We start from the raw sequence: 22,351 nt of genomic DNA on the forward strand, positions 1-22,351 counted from the left end.
CGCTCTTCTCCTCCGCCTATTGTCTCACCTCCTTCTAACTCACGCGCAATAATCTACCTTCATCCGCCTTTAACGCTTGGACGCCGCAACTCTCCGCGATAAAACCCCCAACTCCGGAGTGTCACCTAAAGCGTGGCCATGTGAGGAAATTCTAATCACTCTGAGCGGATTTTTAAGCGGCGAGCTCTAACGGACAGCTCGTAGTATTGAGAAACCGAATCTGTCTCTGCACCTCCTGCGTTCGCACATGATCTACAAGCAAACAAGTCTGATGAGGGGTAAAATTCATTCCAGCATCAACATAAAAAGACACTTTATTTGGAGGAAGAATGCGCAGATGTCAAGCTCTGATAGAGTTTATGTTTTCTCACTATTTTTCAAGAGTAAACACATTCACTGGTACATGACATTACTAAGTAGGTTAAGTATAGCTGCAGGCCATCATCCATCAGCCCAGAATGGAGCGCGCATATTCCACACGATGAGAGGTGAAAGTTTTCCACTGTGCCGCCATGACATTTAATTTTTCACATCTCCTGCGTGTTTCTGGGATGAATTTTGGCAGACCTAGTGCAATTTAGCTGCTTGGCACTTTGAAATTGGGCGATGAATCACGGTGTGGATTCAATGGGAGCCAGTCAGTGTACAATATTTTCTGTGTGTCAGAATGGAAAGAGCGAGGGAGATAGAGAGAGGGAGAGCGCAGAAGAAGAGAGGGGCTTTTAGATAGTGTTCTCCAATCTTCTCTCTCCCCCACCTCGTCCTCTTCCCCCTCCCTTTTCAGAAACACTGTCCCGTTATGAGCGGAGCTTCGTGTGTGGCTGCTGATGTACTCTCGCTGGCGGAGGTCTTTAAGGTCTGCACTTGGATATTTTGACAAAGAGCACTGAAGAAAGAAATCAATAAAGTCAGGACTTGGCCAGTCAGTGAGCGGAGCAGCGGAGAATGCAAAGCTACTCGCTCCAAGCCCCAGACAAACTCAAAATGAGCAACCAATAGACTGACACCCGAGCTGACACTAGCCATTTATTATTAGAGCGGGAGTGGACTATGGCGGATGGTACGGCTGATGGTGTGTGAGCCTGGAGGACCACCTGAAGAGAGGGGTGAAGGGGGTTATGGGTGAAGGGGGTACGACTAGGCCTGTCAGGATAATTACTACATTGACTTATTGTTGGATACGTGGCAGATGGAACCATTTATTTTGGGGGTCAGTTTTTTAAAAATGCACGAATAAGGTAATTCTACATGATGATTAACTCAAGGACGTAAATAGGAATATATTTGTCTCTAAACATGAACTATATAGGCGAGTTTCAGCTGTCGTCATTGTTATTAAAAGCTCGCGTTGCATGCTGGGAAATATTTTGGTCGGAGGCAAGAAACACAGTGCGTAACCTCGCGTATTTGTCCCCGATAACGGTAAATTCCCGCTGCATTATCGGATGCACAAATAGAAGCACGGAAGAAGGAAAATGTATTTTTTTTCGTATTCCGAGTGAAAAGAACCGCTAACGGTGAATTAAACGGCTTTCAAACATCCGCAGAGCAAACGTAGAAGATCCTAACAAACCGTGGACTCCAACAAGTTCAACAACACATCGAGACTCTTGGAGGTTTTCATCTTTTCTGCTGTGAATGGCCCAGGAGTTTCCACCAAGTCATTGTAGATATCGCTGAAGTGAATATTTGTCCAGGTAGTTGGCGATTCTGACCAGAAATTTGGTTTGGTCCAGGCTTTTGTCGGGGTTGAAAAGGGTGATTTGTCGTCCGTCGATGCTTATGACCAATTTCTGGTCAAATGGTCTTAGGTCCTCTGCCGTTAGAGTGGATAAATAATTGGGATCAATACCCTTTAGGTGCTTTCTCACTCCGTCCGTCATGTTGAATTAGAGTTTCTTGCCGCCGACCAAAATAATTCCCAGCATGCAACGCGTGCTTTTGTCAACAATGAAACTCGCCTATATGACAATGGAAGTATAATAAGACCTGGAAGATACATTTTTCAATGGCCTGTGCTCATTGACGTGATGTGCCAAGAGATTTTTTTTTTTCCCCTTCCGCATTACTTTGTGAATACTGACCCTGTGCCACGTCAGAAACATACGCTGCATGACCAGTTCTGACCAATCAGAGCTCAGAGCGGGACTAGGCTAAATCCATGGATCTAAAATAAAAACTGGATAAGGCGTTGTCCTTCTGTTTCTGCTTGAGACCAACTAGTGGCCGCTCCAGGTACTGCAGCACGCGGGAGCTTGGGCCCAAAAAGAATTCTCCTATAGAAGCACAATGTTTTGGGGGAATTCAAACTGCCCGTGTTCAGCTCACAATTAACCAGACTGGCGCCACCTAGTGCCTCTCCTCAATTTCATTTCTCTCCAGCGACTAGGTCAGGAATCAGAAAACACTAGACGGTTTGCAAGAACTCCGACCAATCAGCAAAGAGCTGTAAAGCCATGACGTCAAACTCAAGTGCCTGTCTGGGTCCTTTTTGTGGTACAGTACAACAGTAAACAAAGCGTCGAGATGGATGTAGATGAAGACAGACATTCTCTGTTGGCAAAGATTCCTGGGGTCGAAAGAGAATGTTTGGTGAATTTTATCATGGGGGAAATACGTTATTGCTCTTCTTCCTATGGGATTTGGCGCATTACATATGTCACGACCAAAAAGCAGTGATTGGTTAAATAAAAAAGTACCCACTTACAGTCAAGCAAACAAATCCTAATGCTGCGAGGTTAGACAGTTTCCACAAAGTGAAACCGGTTGATGAATCAGGCTAATCCACAACTTTCGCAAAGGTCGGATTTTGTAGGGATTCTTCTTTATTATCACAACATAAACTTTAAAAAAAAAAATTAAATCCTCAGCCGTGCACGTTACACACGTCACACAGGTTGGAGGATTTAAAAAAAAAAAAAAATTCTATCCTATTCTACTTTATTTTGAGCCCATGCGCCAATGAACACAGGCCACTGAAAACAATACGATGCCATTTTGGATTCAATTTAAGATTTTTTTTATAGTTCTATGGCTAAATCTTACAAAGCTGACTTTTAGGCACTTTGACTGATTTAAAAGTTCTAAAAAGGTCATATTATAACAATAAAAAAAAAAAAAAATCCCTACAAAATCTAAACTTTATGAAAGCTGTTGATGCTCTGTAGGAAAAACACGGGCAGTTTGAAGTCGCAAAAAATACATTGTGTTCTATGGGACTATTATCCAGCTTTAGAGTTGTTACGTCAGTGGTAAAATGTGATATAAGTAAATATAGACAATAAACAATAACGTTCAAAATAAACCATAAAGCAAAATGTTAAAATATTGTTCAAAAATACGAGCTGCAGTAAATGAATACCAGAACACGTAAGTCATTATTTTGTTCAGTTTTAGTTCATAATTCAAACTTGTACATCTGAAATCTTATCTGAAATCATATTCCAGAAAAAATAACCAAAAATTCTGACTAGTACAAGGAAAACCGTACCCCAGATAAATATTGACCACCCGAAATTATGAAGTCAATATAGTAATTATGTTGACAGGCCTATCAGTCACAAGCTCTGAAATCGCGTTTGTGTCAAAACTCACCAAGAGAAGAAGAATGAGCCGATCCAAAGTGACTGTCGTTTGCTCCTTTGCCCTTTGAACTCAGCGGGAAAGTCCTGCTTCCTCCGATGAACGCGTAAGAGCGCAGAATGAGATCTGAATCGGTTTAAATCAAAAGTAAATTCGAGACGATTTCAGGAGGTTGCGTCAGAAAAATCACACACTATCAAAGGGCGTAATTAACTAAAGAAAATGTTAATATTTCATTTCGTGAAAGCGGATCACCCCTGGCAGTTTTGGCGAGCGCATAAAGACATCATGAACGTTACGCGCACCAAAGCAGGCGAAGGTTTTTATTGTTGGCTTCGTGTAGCTCTTCATTTTCATTTGGACCGAGCACTGAGAAAACAAATACTCTAAAATATGCAGGTAAATGTTGAGAAAAGAGAATATTACAACTTTAGTATGAAAATTTTTAGTTTAAAGGTCATATATTACACAAAATTGACTCTTGTGAGCTTTAAGGCATGTTTGAATGGAGTTGTACCTGGAGTTGTGTTTTGTTTTATTCTCAAAATGCCCTCTTCCACCTTGTGATGTCATCTAGTGGTCATGAGAAAACAAAGACATAGTGTAAATGTTGAGAAAAGAGAAAAATTGGAGTATGAGAATATATATTTTTTAAGGTTGTGTTTAAAATAGTACCTCTTTCAAGTAAACTCTAATCTTATTCATAATTTCCTCTTCAAAACAATAAAATATTCTGTATAAAAATGCTAATCTTGTAGTTTAAATCTGTACAAACATGTTCTGAAATCAGTGGCGGAGTCAGCAATTTGGGGGCCCTAAGCGAACTTGAGTTTGGGGGCCTCACTATAACGCACCATTTATTTATCATTATTTTTTTTAAATATATTTATTGTCTGTTTTTCCCCCATTGTTCTTGGCACGTGCACATCTCTATTTATTTGAATTATGGTGGACTGGAAACTCGTCTTATTAGTTCGGTCGCCTACTAGAAAACCAGAACTGAAAGTACTTTTATTTTTTTGCTAGTACAATTGCATTTTTGTTTACATCCATTACATATGATTATTGTTATTTGTCTTATGATTATTGTTTAAAAGTAAACTATTCTCATTTAATGTCATACTGAGAGAAAATCTAATTGCTCTGAGTTCTCAGTCATTAGTGGCACTAAAGGCAATTGGTTGGGGGCCCCTCCAGGTTTGGGGGCCCTAAGCAGTCGCCTACTTTTGCCTAATGGTAGCACCGCCTCTGTCTAACATGTGTCAGATGCCCTTCCTTTGTCTCCATGGAGTCTTGTTCAGGTCTTTTTAAAACTCTGCACACCTTCATTAGAATCATTTGGATAATTTCAGCCCTGGAACTGCCAGTCTCCACTGAACTAAAGATAAAAAGGAGCTGTTAACTTGAAAAATACCAGTTCATGACATCACAAGGTGGAACAGAACATTCTGAGCTTTGGAGCTGTAGAGAGGTTACTCAAACGAGTGTGAATCAAACAAAACTCACCTCCGGGCATGTTTTTTGACATGGTTTATAACTCACAAGAGTCAGTCTTGCGTAATACGGGACCTTTAAAAGATTTTACTGGGCAAGATTAAGCAACACTTCAGCCACACTGGCTCGTATGAATGTGGTGAGTGACAGTGGTGGTCAGAGGGGCTGATGCTGCAGAACCGGCAGCTACAACTAGTTTAGTTTAGTTATCACACACACACACACACACACACATGCACAGTGTATTAGTCAGACAAACTTCAACAAATAGCAATAACAACAATTGACAATCTCAAATTTAATGATCATACTAACCCATTGTTTATTCACGCCAAATTTCTTAAACTGAAAGATCTGATTGTGCACAGTTGTGTATAAGGCTAAAAGCAAAAGCAAAGGGTAAAAGCAAACAACTACAAAAGGAAATGCAACTATAACTTGAACCACTTAATGCCTGAATTTATATAGACATATATAAAAAAAATGTTTTGTGTGTTTTTGCCTTTAAGTAGATGGTGAATTAAGTCAAGATCATTAATATAAACAAGTGTTTACTGAAGGTTCCTAGGAAGGTACAGTCCTGCATGTGCACTAACCGGCATGGGGGGAATACAGCCTCTACCTCGGCTTATATCTTGATCCAAACGGTTTGTCACATATTTGTGACGGTCGACGTTAAGACGTTAATCGTGCTCAGTCAAATTATGGAACATGAAAGCAGAATTAAAACGTGGTCCAAATATACATGTAGTCAAAAGTGCAGTTAAAAAAACAACAACTATTATTTAAAAAAACTGTGCTGAAGAAATTAATGGTTAACATATATATACATATATATAAAAAAAAAAATGTGTTTCTCACCTTCCACAGTGGTAGGTCTCTCTCACCCTCATTCAGCTCGGGTCGTCTACCAGAGGCCTGGGAGCTTGAGAGTTCTGCGCAGTATCTTTGCTGTTCCCAGTACTGCACTTTTCTGGACTGAGATGTCCGTTGTTTTTCCCAGTATCTGTTGTAGCCACTCTTCCAGTTTGGGGGTTACAGCCCCGAGTGCTCCGATCACCACAGGCACCACTGATGCCTTCACTTTCCAGGCTCTCTCCAGCTCTTCCTTGAGCCCCTGGTATTTCTCTAGCTTCTCGTGTTCCTTTTTCCTGATATTACCATCGCTTGGTATTGCGATGTCCACCACCACGGCTTTGCTCTGTTTCTTATCCACCACCACTATGTCTGGTTGGTCCATCACCATTCTGTCAGTCTGTATCTGGAAGTCCCACAGGATCTTGGCTCGGTCATTCTCCACAACCTTTGGAGGTGTTTCCCACCTTGATCCTGGGGTCTCCAGCCCGTACTCTGCACAGATGTTTCTGTACACTATGCCCGCCACTTGGTTATGTCGCTCCATGTATGCTTTCCCTGCCAGCATCTTACACCCTGCAGTTATGTGCTGGACTGTCTCAGGAGCCTCTTTGCACAGTCTACACCGTGGGTCTTGTCTGGTGTGGTAGATCTGGGCCTCTATTGCTCGAGTGCCCAGGGCCTGCTCCTGAGCAGCCAGGATCAGTGCCTCTGTGCTGTCCTTCAGACCAGCCCTCTCAAGCCACTGGTAGGATTTCTTGATATCAGCCACTTCAGTTATGTTCCGGTGGTACGCCCCATGTAGGGGTTTGTCCTGCCATGATGGTCCCTCCAGCACCTCTTCCTCTGGACCCCACTGTCTGAGACATTCTCTGAGCACTTCATCTGCCGGGGCCTTGTCCTTGATGTACTCAAGGAGCTTGGATGTTTCATCCTGGACAGTGGTTCCCACACTCACTAGTCCTCGGCCCCCTTCCTTCCGGCCTGCGTACAGTCTCAGGGTGCTGGATTTGGGATGGAACCCTCCATGCATGGTCAGGAGCTTTCGTGTCTTAACATCTGTGGTCTGTATCTCCTCCTTTGGCCAGCTTACAATCCCTGCAGGGTATCTGATCACTGGCAGGGCGTAGCTGTTGATTGCCTGCACCTTGTTCTTGCCATTGAGCTGCTTCTAAGGACTTGCCTCACTCTTTGCAGGTATTTGGCCGTAGCCGCTTTCCTTGTTGCCTCTTCGAGGAGCCATTTGCTTGTGGGATACCAAGGTACTTGTAACTGTCCTCAACGTCTGCTATTGTTCCCTCTGGGAGTGTATATATATATATATATATATATATATATATATATATACACATATATATATACATATATAGTTTGTTTGCTTTGTTTTGTAATGAAATGTGTATACTGTGCAGTTATAGCTTATAATGTAAAGAAAATGAGGAGTCTATTTGTTCTTTGTTCATTTGGGACAAAAGAAAAGGGGCGGGGTTAAAGAAGTAATATAATATAACTTCTTGGGCTCTTTTTAAAGACAATGCAGCAAAGTGTGTTTACCTTGTTGACATGTTTCGGCTGCTGCTGCTGCATCTTCAGAACTGTCACCGGTGTTGGTGGTGACGTGTCGTATATCAGCTGTTGTTACTTCCTGTAGTTAAGAAGTTAAAGTATATAAAAAGACAAAATGAACATCTTTGGCTTAATATGAAGTAATATAATATTTATAAATATTTACTTCCTCCCACTCCTTTTTGAACATAAGTAAACTCTGCGTGGCCACTGCTTTTGTTTATTGTTATATAAAAGCTTTTTTTTTGTATTATATCTTTGTATTTACGTTTCCTATGCATGTTTTATGCATTACTATCCGAAAAACATTCATTCATTCATATAGTATGAGGTGAAATTCTTCCATCCTGCAACATAAACAGTAAATACGTAGAAGAGGAGACAGGATACAGGAGATAGGAGGAGTGGCTACTACTGTACACTGTGGTAGTATGTTACCAGTACTCAGTATGGAGTGAATATATAATGCAAAGCAAAGTGCTGGTGTGTCTTTAAAGGTGCTATAAATCCTATGCAGTATTATTATTAGTATTATTAAAGAAACTATCTAAAATGAAATTACAATTTTACAGTCCCGTGCAATCTTGAGCGTTATTGATCCATCTGTGCGCCGCCTGTATCTCTCTCTCTTTCTCTTTCTCCCATAGATTGTATCATGTGATTGCATTCTATTAAATGCTGTAATCTGAAAGACCCACAGCGTCACATTATCGTACAGAGGTGAAAATACCGCGCATGCACATTTCTCTACGTGACACAGACGCCGTAACGTTAAAGCAAAGCAGCCATTTGGACGACCGCAGCGCACTCGTAATATACTGCACTGAGACTGATCAACCAATGTGACCCTTGTAGATTCCTAGTTTATCTGACATTACAGCAGATACGGGGAGTGTGTGTATGCGTGTGCGCGTGATAGCGGCGGTGCGATGACTCAAAGTGCTCCTCATGCAGAAGATGCTGTCAGAGCTCGCCGCATTGTTTGTGTAAGTGATGTGTCCAATCAGATTCCAGCACGCGGCGGTCTGACCCGTCCTCCCTCTCCCCTGTCTCCTCTGTCACTCGGAGCAGATCGGTTCTATATGAAGAGATTGCGTTCGCGTTTGTCCTTCCACCTCCTCGCGCACACACACACCTCCTCCTGGCTGCGGCTCACTTATCAATCGCTAACACTTGTGGCGGGATAAACAGGCCCAGATGTGCGGAAAGGCGTGCTTAAATTTGCTCTTTCAGGCTAAAAACTGTCTAAATGTTGCCAGCTGTTTAAAAGCGTGGATGTATAAAGGGCCGACCTGCTTAGATATGGTCAAGCAGTGTGTATCAAAGCTGCAAAATTACCACAAAAAAGTAGAAATTGTCTGGAGAGAACAGGAGTTTGGCTTTACAGTGGTCCTTCATTTATTGCTGGGGTTACGTTCTAAAAATAACCCACGATAGGTGAAATCCGAAGTAGTCCGCTTTATTTTTTACAATTATTATATCTGTTTAAAGACTGTAAAACCCCTCACCACACACTTTTTACACTTTTCTCAGACAGGACAATTACAACCGTTTTTGCATCCTTCTTAAAACTCATTGCTGCTGTCGTCCTTTTGTTATTTTCCTCCTTCTTTATGTAACGAACCGAAGATTAATTTATTCCGTAATTGATTTTCCATTATTTTTTATTTCCATTTTTGGAGACCCGCGCAGTAAAACATCGCACCCGCCCGTTAACCCGAGATTATATCAAGCTTTTGCGCTGCATACTCCACGGACTGAACCAAGACTCAACCAGGACTAACCCAGGACTGATTCCAGGACTGAAGACGAGGATTAAACCAGGACTAAAACAGGACTAAACCAGAACTGAACCAGGACTCACAATCGGGACAGGCTCGCCACAGGAGAAAGGACCGACGGAGAGCTCCGAAGTGCTGCACTTCAGAATCACACTGCTAGACATCGAACATTTATGTAAATTTGGCAGCTGAACACATTCTGTACTGTACAGGAGACACAGCACAGAGGAGATTCATTGACAACGGTCTACAGTCCCTCAGCCAATCAGGACGCAGGGGAGGAACACAATACGTGCTCATACGCTGTAAAAAAAAAAAAAAAAAAGCATACAATTGCACAAAAAAAATCCGCGAAACAGGGAGACCTGACTTGCTTTAATCCATGTTACAATGTTGTTATTTCATCAAAAACCTACCTAAAGTTGTGTTTTGTTCATTCACACATGTTTCAGTAATCCTCTGTCTGCATCTCTAAGGCTCAAAATGCTCTGTTCCACCTTGTGATGTCATGAAGAGGTAGTTTTCAAGTTACATCTAGCTGTCTTTTTCTTTTTGTTTAGTAGAAATGGTAAATTCCAACGCTGAAATTATCCAAATGATTCAAGTGGAAAGACGTTATTGCCTTTCTTCCTTCGGGATTTGGGAAAAGCTTAATATACCAGTCGGCCCCGTTAGCGGCGCATTACATACGTCACGACCAAAGAGCAGCGATTGGTTAAATGATAAAAAATACCCGCCTACTGTCGAGCAAACGAATTCTAACGCTGCGAGATCAGACGGTTTCCACGAAGTGAAACCGTTTATTTAGCAGCCTCTGAACAGTTACCGGCCGTAATGAAATATGATCGCGCTCGTCGAGTGTTAGACCTCAAGCCCGAGATTAGATCGTAAAGACACGTAAAGAGACTGTAAAAAAGTGGTCTCGAGTATTACAACACTACATATATCAGACTGAGAAAAAGAAAAAATCTCCACGCATTTACATTTTACAGGATAACTCCAACGTGCATGGAAACATTATTATTATAAAACTCTGAAAATTGACTCTACATAAGTTGCTGCTTATTTGTGTGTCGGTGCGTGCTATATTTGGAAACAGAGTAAATCTTTCTAAATTCCTTCTGCACAAGTACAAAACAAGCTTTAAATTTGACTCCCGTATTGACGTCCCAATCACCGCTTGACATTTGCCGAGGAACCTTCCACAAAATGGAGGACGCTGATCTGTTGTTGCCTTGTAGCGGTTCGGATTTGCGTAAACACATAGGTGAGCACTCCATTAGCCGTGTCTCTGGTATAATGGCACCAGTGAAAGCTTTTGGCAGGCCCATTACTGCACCAGTCCACGCAGGCACACACCCACCACCAAATATCGCTTCTCATTACCTGATCCACTTGTTAGCATTCGTTACCAAAAGCTGCGCGCTCCCTGCTGGGTACTTCACATAGATTTCCCATTTCAGATCAGGCTAAAGTAGAGTCAGCTTCGATTGCGGCAGACATCCGAGGAGTTCTTCAGGGCAAACCAGCTGTGACTGGGCTGATGTGGAGCTGTCACACTGTCATGACATGATATAATATGAAAAGATATTGAACAACCACGCTTTGGCACTAAATTGTTAGCGGGCTTCAGGTCTGACAGCAGCCAGTTTATGGCTTTAATCCCAAGGTCCTTTAAAGCTTGTTTGACATAAATTGAGTTTGGCTTGTGGAAAGGGAAAAAGAGCAATGACAGTGAAAACAGTTTCCTCGCTGCTGTCTTGTTTCGTTTGAATGGAAACTTTGAGCTGTCACTAAAGTTTCAGTTATTCTCGGGCTACACAGGATCAACATGTAAAGGGCCATGTGACAGATGCCCATTAGAGCTCACACACACACACACACACAAACAAACACACACACACTCACTTAACAAACTGCAGCAATGCTTAGTCACTGCTTTTAAGTCCAATTTACTCCTTCGTGTTAAAGACCCAATCTTAACCAGCAAACAGAAGCCACTTTCTTGACCATCACTGTAAATTCCTTCCTCGGTTTATAAAACACTGGCCAGAGGCGGAGCTACAGGAAAGGCAGGAGAGGTAATTGCTTGGGGGCCCTGATCACAAGGGGTCCCCAGACTAAAATTCTTTTGGTCTTTCAAATGACTGTAGTTTTGTTCTTACGGTTGACTCAGAAGTACCATGAGGAGCTCAGACCACACGCCGTGCAGTCTGTGGGCGTCCATTCTTGCCCACAAGTCTTTTGCTTTAATAAATAAATAGTTATTGTGTAAACACGTGGTCTCGTAAATGTACTGTAGCTTCAAAGGAGGTGACCACAACCTCACAGCAGAACTCCAGTCCTCGTGTGAGTGTCACAATCAAACCAGCCCCAGACTGAAGCTGCAGCGAGGCCGGGGCAGTCGGAGTGAGGCTTTAGATGGTGGCATCAGTGAGAAATACTTAAAACTTAAGAATACATGAAAATAACTCTGTGACATTATGGTACATACCGTATTTTTTGGACTATAAGGCGCAATATCAGTAATGTTGAATTCTCTCATCTATTTTCATACATAAGTTGCACTGGATTATAAGGAGCATTAAGCAAAACAAACGGACGACACTTGAGACTGATCCTTTAGCCCAGGCGTCCACGATCCATCGGCAGATCGTGGCGTAATTCGCTCGGTGTTGCCTCCCTGTCTTGGTGAATGTGGATTATGAATGTGAATGTGGGTGGATAATTTAAGTTTTTTTTTTAATTATTATTATTTCCTACGAGAACGACTCAAATATACATTGAGTAATAATGTGTTTAATGCAGCTTTGTGCACATCTGTTTACGTTTTACAGAAACAAAACTTAAAACCACATGGCTAATTTGCATAAACTATAAATGCTAAAAAAAAAACAGCTCGCTTCTTGTGTCCTGATGCGGTCAGCTCCTGTTGAACTAACTCCGCGAGACACCTGACTACGGTAGCAGTAACAATCCATCAAGCGGTGCGGCTTCGTATTTTACCAAAGTCATTACTAAAACATTTTGACACATTTTTGAGCGCTGTTTACCACATAAAATCAGTTAGAGGTCAGTAAACACAACCAGAATTAATACATAAGCCACGCTGTCGATTTTTGAGAAAATGAAAGGATTTTAAGTGCATATTGTAGTCCGAAAAATACAGTATTTGTCTGTTCCCTTGCTGTTACCCTGCAACACTAGAGACACTAACATGACCCATTCACCAAGCTGTTAAGGAAAATCTCAAGACTCATCAATGCAGAATACTTTTTAATGTTTAACTTTTCTCTACATGATTCACAGATTTTATCTTTCCTGTATTATTATTATTTGCATTTCTTGTGTCTTTGAGTGTGCTGAAAATTATTATGTGCATGAAATAAAAACATCCCAAGACAGTAAACTGACAAACTATACATATTTTTTAATTTTAACTGTCAAGTCGACATAAAAATCACATTATAACTCATAGGACAATAACTTACAACAATATCTGCTCATACAGTAAATCGTCCAGGAGACAGTTAAAGATTCTCGATAGTTGATAAAGCTGTATTGCCACTGCTCTGGTACAATATTTTGACACGGGGTCTGTGGAGAGCCTCTGCTGCGGGTCAGATTTCACTGTTTAAACGTCTGTACGGAGAGAAAACAGCTTGATGCGGTCATCCCATCTCATTGTTACAGGACGTCCACGAGAGCCGCTGATGTGCGATAAATCTGCAACGTAAAGCCACTGAAGAGCCCCACCAGGTCTGAGGCACCGTTACCATGACGAATGCCCCGACTGACAGCCAAAGATAAGAGTCATCCTTCACCCGGGACGAGGCCATTTCTCAGCAATAATCTTCATAATGGAGTGCTGCAGAGTCGTTATTGTGTGAATAATTTAACTAGTGATTTAGGCTATTGGCTGCTCAGGTCAGAGACACAACAGCGAAAAACTGGCTACAGAAGATAGAGCCAAGTTCGAAATTCTGCAACTTCTCCTGAGCTGTTCCAAATGTGTGATTACGTGATTAAACTTGGAGCGTCTGAGTCATTAAACTAAACTTTGCTTTGACGAGTGACAATCTGTTAATGACTGTTAATGAATTCCATCGTGGTTTCAGATGGCCCCTGTACGGAGACGGTTTTCCTGCGTGTCTCTCGGCACAAACACGGGACACACACACGCAGAAGAGAAGACACGGCACGCCTGGTAGAGCTGCAGGAAGTGTCTGGGGAGAGGGAAGACCAAGCAGATTGATGCCTCTGCAAACTGGTCGGGCTTAGAGACGTAAGAATACCAACATTTCTCCATACGGTAAGATGTTTATTATGAATCCTATGCTGCTTTTCTGTCATAATCCAAATAATTATGATCTTAAAGTGATTAAAAACATTTATTTCATCATCTAGATTGGACCGAAACAGAGTAAAGGATCATGGTATATGTAGTTCTTCATGCTTTTTAGCTGTTCCCGCATCACAACAATGGAATTTAAGAAAGAAACTAAGAAATTCGATGGTCTATCAGGCCCTTCGACAGAAATTTTGCGACCTAGGGCAAGAAGTCTCACATGGGGCCCCCCTCTAATATAAACTAATAGGAAGAGGGTCCAGTTCTGGGCCCCTAAAACCATGGAGGCCGGGACCACAGACCCTTTTGTCTCCCCCAGATATCATTGTGAGATCTTTGACGATACGATATCACGATATTTCGGTTATTGTTACGTGACTATAATTGGCAGATTTGAAGAATACAAAATGTTATGCTTTACTTTCAAGTTCTAATCAGCATGAATTTGGTTTCTTAAGTGAAAAATACCTGTAGAAATTTAATCATGGAGTGTTTATTTCACTTTTTTCACCAAGGGCAGATGAAGCGCCATAGACTGGAGCTCAATACAGTGAATCATTGAAATATGTGCATTTATAACAGGATAGAATGAGCCACTAGAGCTTTATTCAAACTTAGATCCTCAAAAGCACACATCAAATATTTAGTATTGGCTTTATCGAGGGAGATTTTCAAAAAACTTAAAAAGATAATTTGCGGTAATTCACTTGAAAGCCTCAGGGCCAAGAAAAATTGGTTCTGAGGGCAGCATTTTGTTTGAACATGCCTGATCTAACCTATTTGGGGATCCTTCACTGGTTTGTTTCTATCGAGATGTCACTGCTCTGCCGGGAATGTTCCACAGTATGACATTAAACAGCTCTACCTTACATGTATCCATCATCATCATTTTTATTCCGGACTCATGGTCCATTTTCCAAAACGAACAAGGACAGTGACAATACAAAACAGTAAACATTTAACATTTACGTTTTTTAAAAGATAAAAATACCAGTGTCTCCACATATTGGACTGATACCGTAATGTACTGAATCTCATATTTGTGAGTGACATTATTATTTCATTGTCTGGTTTGTTCAGTCTGCAGATAAAACTGTACATTAAAATTCTAAGTGCGGCTTGCAAAGTGTTCACTCGTGCAGTAATAAATATTTCAGTCGCATTCGCCCATCGTGGTTTCCTCAAAAGCTCCGTAAAGCGTCACTGTAGGTCACCTGTAGTCTTTGCAAACTGTCTTTTTTATAATTAGTCCAGAGGTGGGCTGTGTACAACGGTGTACAATATGATTTAAACAAACAGAACCAAACTTGTGTATAAGAGTATTTGCCGGAGCATCTACACTGTCTATACATATAATCATCATCTGTCATGTCTGCGGTGATGATATGCCCCAGATATTTCAGTTTTCTTGTATCAGGTAACAAATATTTAACAGGCAAAAGTCAGGAAATCTCATGTGCTTATCTTCTTTGTTCCTACAGATCATGACCATACTCTTGTTGCATTGTACTTTATATCACGCTCCACACTGTAAGCTGATCCACCTGTTATTCATTTACAGGTGGATTTGTACACATTTGTTTATGTTTTACAGAAACAAACTTAAAACCACACGGCTAATTTGCATAAATTATAAGCGCTACAAGAACATCTCGCTCCTTGTGTGCTGATGTGGTCAGCTTCTGTCGGACTAACTCCGCATGGCTCCTGACTAGGGTAGTCATAATTCTTCCACAATCCATCAAGCGGTACGGCTTCGTATTTTACCAAAGTCGTAGTAAAATATTTTGACAGATTTTTGAGCTCTAAGTACCACATAAAATCAGTTTGAGGTCAGCGGTGATGATATGCCCAAGATATTTAAGTTTTCTTGTATCAGATAACACAACATTTGACAGGTAAAAGTCAGAAAATCTCATGTGCTCATCTTCTTTGTTCCTACAGATCATGACCATACTCTTGGTTGCATTGTACTTCATATTGTGCTCCACACTGTAAGCTGATCCACCTGTTTTTCATTTACAGGTGGATTTGTACACATTTGTTTATGTTTTACAGAAACAAACTTAAAACCACATGGCAAATTTGCATAAATTATAAGCGCTAAAAAAAACAGCTCGCTCCTTGTGCGCTGATGTGGTCAGCTTCTGTCGGACTAAATCCGCATGGCTCCTGACTAGGGTACTCGTAATTCTTCCACAATCCATCAAGCGGTACGGCTTCGTATTTTACCAAAGTCGTAGTAAGACAGATTTTTGAGCTCTGTGTACCACATAAAATCAGTTCGAGGTCAGCAGTGATGATATGCTCCAGATATTTAAGTTTTCTTGTATCAGGTAACACAACATTTGACATACAAAAGTCAGGAAATCTCATGTGCTCATCTTCTTTGGTCCTACAGATCACGACCATACTCTTGGTTGCACTGTAATTTATATAATGCTCCACTCTGTAAGCTGATCCACCTGTTTTTCAATTACAGGTGGATTTATAGCGCAAAAATACCTAGAAAACAGAAATTGTGACTGTGAGTAGGGTCACCTGTCCTCAGATCTGACCTGTAACTTGGCCTGGTTTGGTCTCCTTGAAGAAACAAAGGTTTAATGCCATACTAACATCTCCATGAAGAATTTGACGAACCCTTTACCAGAAAAGTTACACAATGCACCTGTAACAACAACAATTAATGATGCACTGTGTATTAGAAATGTATCTGTGGTACTAGAAAATAAGTCCAAACTTCAATTTAAGCCTTTCCCCCGCACAGACTCCAGCTGAATGCAGATCCAAGATGGCGGGGATGACCGAGAGGCAATGATTCGGTGTGTTGGTTAATTAGATGTTCCGGCGACATCTGTTTTTAAGGGGAAACTGCAACTCTGGCACATTAATCCACTTTGTAATGAATGACTGGATGTCACACAGGCCCTGAAATCTGCGCGAGGACGCCGGCGTATGTGTGGCTCCTCTCTCTGTGTGCTGCAGTGAGTATTTTCCATCTGTCTCGCACAAACACTCCCCCGATCCAACGCTGGCACAATCGCACAGAACAAGAAGGGCCTCAAGATGGCCTACTACTGATTGGAATGTGTTTTGAATGGGAAAAATGAAACAAAGATGGAGTGGACATTATGCCGCTGAATCTTAGTTAAGGACGCTTCACAAGTGTCTGACAGTATCATTAATCTTGAGAAATTACAGGCAGAGTGGCCAATACAATGGAATCAGCCCGCTCACTTCAGCCGGGCAGCCATTGCATTATGACCACACGCTGAGGTAAAAATGTGGATATTTCGATCAGAACCAGCTTTAAAAGTCTAATGTCACGCAAATCTGACTCTTGTGAGATTTAAGACGTGTTAAAATGTTGTTAACTCGTCAAAAACATACCTGGTGTTGTGTTTTGTTTCATTCGCACGTTTGAGTAACCCTTTGTTAGTCATTTTTTAGTCTGTCTACATTTCCAAATCTCAAAAGGCTCGGTTCCACAAACAAGTAGCTTTGGTAGTGATAGTTTTCAAATTAACAACTACCTTTTACCTTTTGTTCAGTAGAAATTGGCAATTCAAGAGCCGAAATAATCCAAATGATTCTAGTGAAGGTGTGTGGAGTTTAAAAAGAGAGTGGAGCACTTTTTGTATTACCAAATGACGTCACAAGTTGGACCAGAGTTTATTTATGAGAGAAGAACTCACGGCGCGTTCGTTCATCTGTCCGAATTTGAGGTCCGAGGACGCTGCCTTGTGATACACACTGACACGCCCTTTTTCCTCGGACAGCTCATCTGGGAGAAGAACTCGGAAGAACTGGGAGGACACTGAGCAAGGATTCCGAGACTTTTACGTTCCCTTTGCTAGGGGAGAAAGGGAAGTAACTATAAAAAAAAAAAAAAAAAACAAACAAGGTGTTTAAGGTTTAACTAAAAATTGTGCATTTATTATTTACAGTGTAGAAAAAGGGGAGGAAAAAAAGCACAGAAATTTGGGGAGAAAATAAAAAGAGTTTAAACAAAATAATCTACTAAACTAAGGAGCCCTGTCTTAGTACAACGCAACAAAATCTAACTAAAGTTGCACTGCGAAAACAAGGTATCTCAATGAAATCAAAAGAGGCAACAGCCGGCATTATAACAAAAAACAAAATGAGACAACCAAAAATCTATCAAATAAAAGGGCAAGCTCCCAGCAGGCGGAAGACTGTCCTTTTATACCTCGTGCTCCCCAAGTGGCATCCGCGGATTGGTCGGGGCGGAAGTGAGACCGGCCAATTCTCGACGCAATGCGATGCCCAACCTCCGTCCAGTGTCCGGTGCTCCCGAACATCCGGGTCCAGAGCTCACGGGGCGATCGCATCACACACATGTAAGCAAATAGAGAAGAACGGGAGCACTAATAACGATTTCCAAAGGGCTAGGGCCCGTAACAGAGACAGAATCCATGATGGCTGCGCCCAGTGTCACTTGTATGAACTACTTTCATTTTGTTTGGACGCTTTGACCACTTAAATGACAATTTCAGTCACTTGTATTACTGCAGAACTTTACTGCGTCTGTATGTTGCCCATGTTATTATCCCATTTCCGTGCCGAAATGATCGACTATCACACGACACCAACGCTTTCACTTCACTAATAAACTGAATTATACTATTTATACTGAATTCTTCCTCGAGGTTGTGTAGTTGAAGCACAGACTTATTTGGGGGCCTGGTACTCGGCCAACGCTGAAGCAACAACAGCTTTCCTGTTAGTGTCCATGTTTGTCTTCGAGTTGGACACGCAAAACATAATAAAACGGTTGAAGCGCGGACGTGACGTCATATCCAAGATCCGAGTGGGAGGCGGATGGATAATTGAACGCAGCATAAATGTGCAGGATTTGTCTGTTAATGAATGAATGTGTGAATGAAACACATGATAACTCCAAGTATGTTTTTTGAAGAGTAAACGAGAATCATTTGGATCATTTCAGCCCTGAAATTGCCAATCTCTACTGAACAAAAGGTAAGAGAAAGCTGTTAACTTAGGCTACGTTTATATGATGATGGTCTGAACAGAAGACGCAAAAGTGGCGTCACGTCTTCACTTTTTGGCCCGTCCACACTAGTAAGTATTCGAATTGTTTTCATTGCAGATGCAGCGTTTGTCCACACTAATCCAATGAAAAATGGCTCCATAGATGGAACGATCTGGTGCCGCCAGCTCCCACGAGTTCATCTGAGTACAGATCTGATCCGGCACTGTTTGGACCTGAAAACGCTGATACACTGATGTAGACGAAGGAGCTAATTCACCACCAAAACGCTAAGAGGCTAGAAAATATTCATATATACAGTCTGTGTGTACAACCTGCAGATGTATAATCTCTGAAAAGTTTTACATGAACCATCTCCAATGCAACAGAAGCACAGAACAAACTCACCATCAACAGAACACCCCTCTGTCCAGAAAGAACACTCATATTCCACTGAGTCGTGTCCTTTAGTCCGACAGGAACTGAACCACATCAGTGCGCAATAGCGAGCAGTTTTGAGCACTCAGTTTATTCAAATTAGCCATGTGGTTTTAAGTTTTGCTTCTGTAAAACATAAACAAATATGCTCAAAGCTGTGTGGATAGGGAAGGAAGGACACAGAAATGACGTGTCTGGACACAGATCATTTCTGAGACGGTGATACGCGGATTCGTTTCAATGTTCTGCATTAGGCGAGTGTTTTCAGGAGGAAATCTGCGTGCGTACGGTTACGCGAAAGTGTGTGGAATTCGATTGGGTTTGCACACTAGGCGGCTCGGTGCTGACGCTCGTTAGTGATGCATGTGACGTAAACGCGTATGCAACATGCGCAGATCTGACCAGAGTTTTGCGTCTTGGGCAGTGTAGACGGAAACACTACGGCGGAGCATATTTAACTTTTCCACTCTGGAGGGTGGTTTCAGATTTTTTCGTTTTTAAGCCCCAAAAACAAAACAAAAGGCACTTCCGATAAAGTATATTTTGTTTTAACCCAGAAGCGTTCTTGTGTAAACAGGCCCTAAAAAAACACAACTTCACGACATCACAAGGTGGAACAGAGCATTTTGAGCTTTGATGTATAGACAGACTAAGAATAAAGGATCCCGCAAACATGTGTGAACGAAACAAAACACAACTCCAGGTTTGTTTTTTGAAGAAGTAACATCATTCTAACGTGGCTTAAACCTCACAAGAATCCATTTCGTATATTATAATAAAAGACTTTTAATTAACATATTTCCGTGCGGTCAAAACCCTCAAAAACGATGTTAGAATCTCAACTCTGCTCCTTCCCTTTTTGAGTGACAGGATGCCATCCGAGGAGACCAGTTGCCACCTGGAGTGACAGGCTGCCATCAGCGCATAAAGAGGCTAATATGAATTCTGATCACTGGCTCACATAGGCACAGGGGGAATTACTGCCCATCAGCTCATTCTTCACACATGGCAAAGTCAAGGGGCGCTCCGTAGAAAAAAAAAAAAAAAAACCTTGCAAATGGAGTTGGCAGGGTGGTCAAAGCCAGATCTCGTATGACTCTTTGGCTTCCCCGGTGAAACTGCCGCAAAGCCGTACTTCATAATATTAGAAATTGGAAACGGCGCCCTCAAGATTCGCAGCTGATGAGAAATTTTCCGAGCGAGAATCTATCTCTTAAAGCATCTATGTCCTTCCATCTCTTCACGCCGTGTGAGCCCAGGGAGGTCAGAGGCTAATTACCAAACGGGATAAGAGGCAAAGGCAGTGGGTTTCTCTAAAAAAAAAAAAAAAAAAAAGGTGTAAATTTATGCAGATTAATTCTCAGATATGGACGTGTTTCAAATGTGATTCAAAAGCAGTGAAGGGTGTACAGACCAACGCAGGACTGTCACCTATTGTCACGAGGAGAAATATTTAAAGGAATAACTTTCTTCTGCCTACGTCGGGCGAAGTCAGTTTGGATTTTCTGAACGAGCGGAGTACCTTATCATAATGATTTAAGTATTAACATATATACCGTACATTCTAAAGGCTCCATCTGTGCATCACTGACACCGCAAATTACATCATTTTGCACAAAAGGTAAAAGTAGCAGGGGTAGATTTGAGCTAAAATTGCTGTACAAAAGCTCGCTGTTGGCTGTCAGTCAAAATTAGACCTGGAAATTAGCCCCGAACATGCCCACTCAATCATCAGGGCTTCGGGCATTTGGCATTTTTGTTTCATACGAACAGAATTTTCTCCCGTGAAGCATCTGAAGTTCATATTGTACTGATATCATTCAACAAATATGCCAGAATTGATCATTTGCAGTGACGCTGGGGGGTGCTCTACGTGCGTCTCTATAACAAACACAAGAAACTCAAAAGTAAAAAAAATACAGAATGGATTTAAGACAAACGTTCATGATCCTGATTAAGTTTTTGATTCCAACACAAAAAGTCGAACGGGACAGATTTGTTTAAGCACACAAGTCATTTTACCTGCTCAGATTGTGTTCAAATAGCTCAGGTTGAAGTCGAACTTGAGTTGGGTGACCAGATTTTCAGGATTAAAAACTGAAATATATCCAGGTTGGGATGGCTGGTATGAATAAAATTGTGAAAAGAGCGTGTAACTTTGTGCATTCTTGTGTCAGTCATGATCTGAGGGACGTCTATCGCTGCATTTTTTTTTTTGCTTTATGGTTATTTGGAAACATGGATTTCTGTATTTTGGAAAAAAAAAATGTTGACAGGCAATTTTACTTTTTCTCTTTACTGTTGGCAAGGATCAGATTAAGATTAAACCAGGACTATATCAACTTTAAACCAGGACTAAAACAGCATTATCACAGTTTTTGACTACCGTATTTTTTGGACTATAAGTCGCACTTTTTTCATGGTTTGGGTGTTTCCTGTGACTTATGCTCAGGTGTGACTTATGTATTAAAATTTTCACACTGACAGTTGTGAGAGGCTCTAGTCTTGTGTGTCAGTATCTGCTGCTCCTGTTCCTCCTGTACCACTGTCACTTCACTCTACTGCGCATGTCTCCTGCAGAAAGAGCCTCTGTCCTGTCTGTATCATGTCAGTCGATCAAACCAAAACTTCTGTAACACTGAAAACTTAACATTTAAACAAGCATAAAGACAACCAAAACCAACAGAAAGAATAATTAACAATGCTGAGACGAAGCTAAGACAACCAGTAATTAGAACAATCAAAAGCCATCCAGAACATCCAGTCCAGAACGCTGGAATAGAAGTCAGAAAGGCTCAGAGACGGTACAAGTGTCTCCATTCAAAGTATCTGTGACTGGAACATTCAACTGAGAGATGCTGCAGAGTGACTGCTGACGACAGCTACACTACAGACAGGAAGCAGCGGCGCTCTGTTTATCTCCGGAGGTCGCGGAGTTGCTCAGAAGTGACACAGAGTATAAAGAATTCAGTGGATTTAGTGATTTGGAGTGAGATGGAGAGTTTGTTAAACTTGTTCTGTTCTGTTGTTTATGTTATAGTTTATCTGAAGAACTGTTCATATGTGACGTTAACAGTCTGTTGTTCTCTGTTCTATTGTTTTTACTATAACTTGACTTTTAAGATGAAATGTCAGTTCCTTGTCTCTGATTTTATAAAATAAATTTCCCCCAAAATGTGTAACTTTTGTTTTTTTAGTCTTCATTATGCATTTTTAGCTGGTGCGACTTATACTCCAGAGCGACTTATAGTCCAAAAAATACGGTAGTCAGAAAGT

The sequence above is a fragment of the Boleophthalmus pectinirostris genome, unplaced genomic scaffold, assembly GCF_026225935.1.
Source record: "Boleophthalmus pectinirostris isolate CB_2022bp ecotype Guang Dong unplaced genomic scaffold, ASM2622593v1 HiC_scaffold_2, whole genome shotgun sequence".
Lineage (NCBI taxonomy): Eukaryota > Metazoa > Chordata > Actinopteri > Gobiiformes > Gobiidae > Boleophthalmus > Boleophthalmus pectinirostris.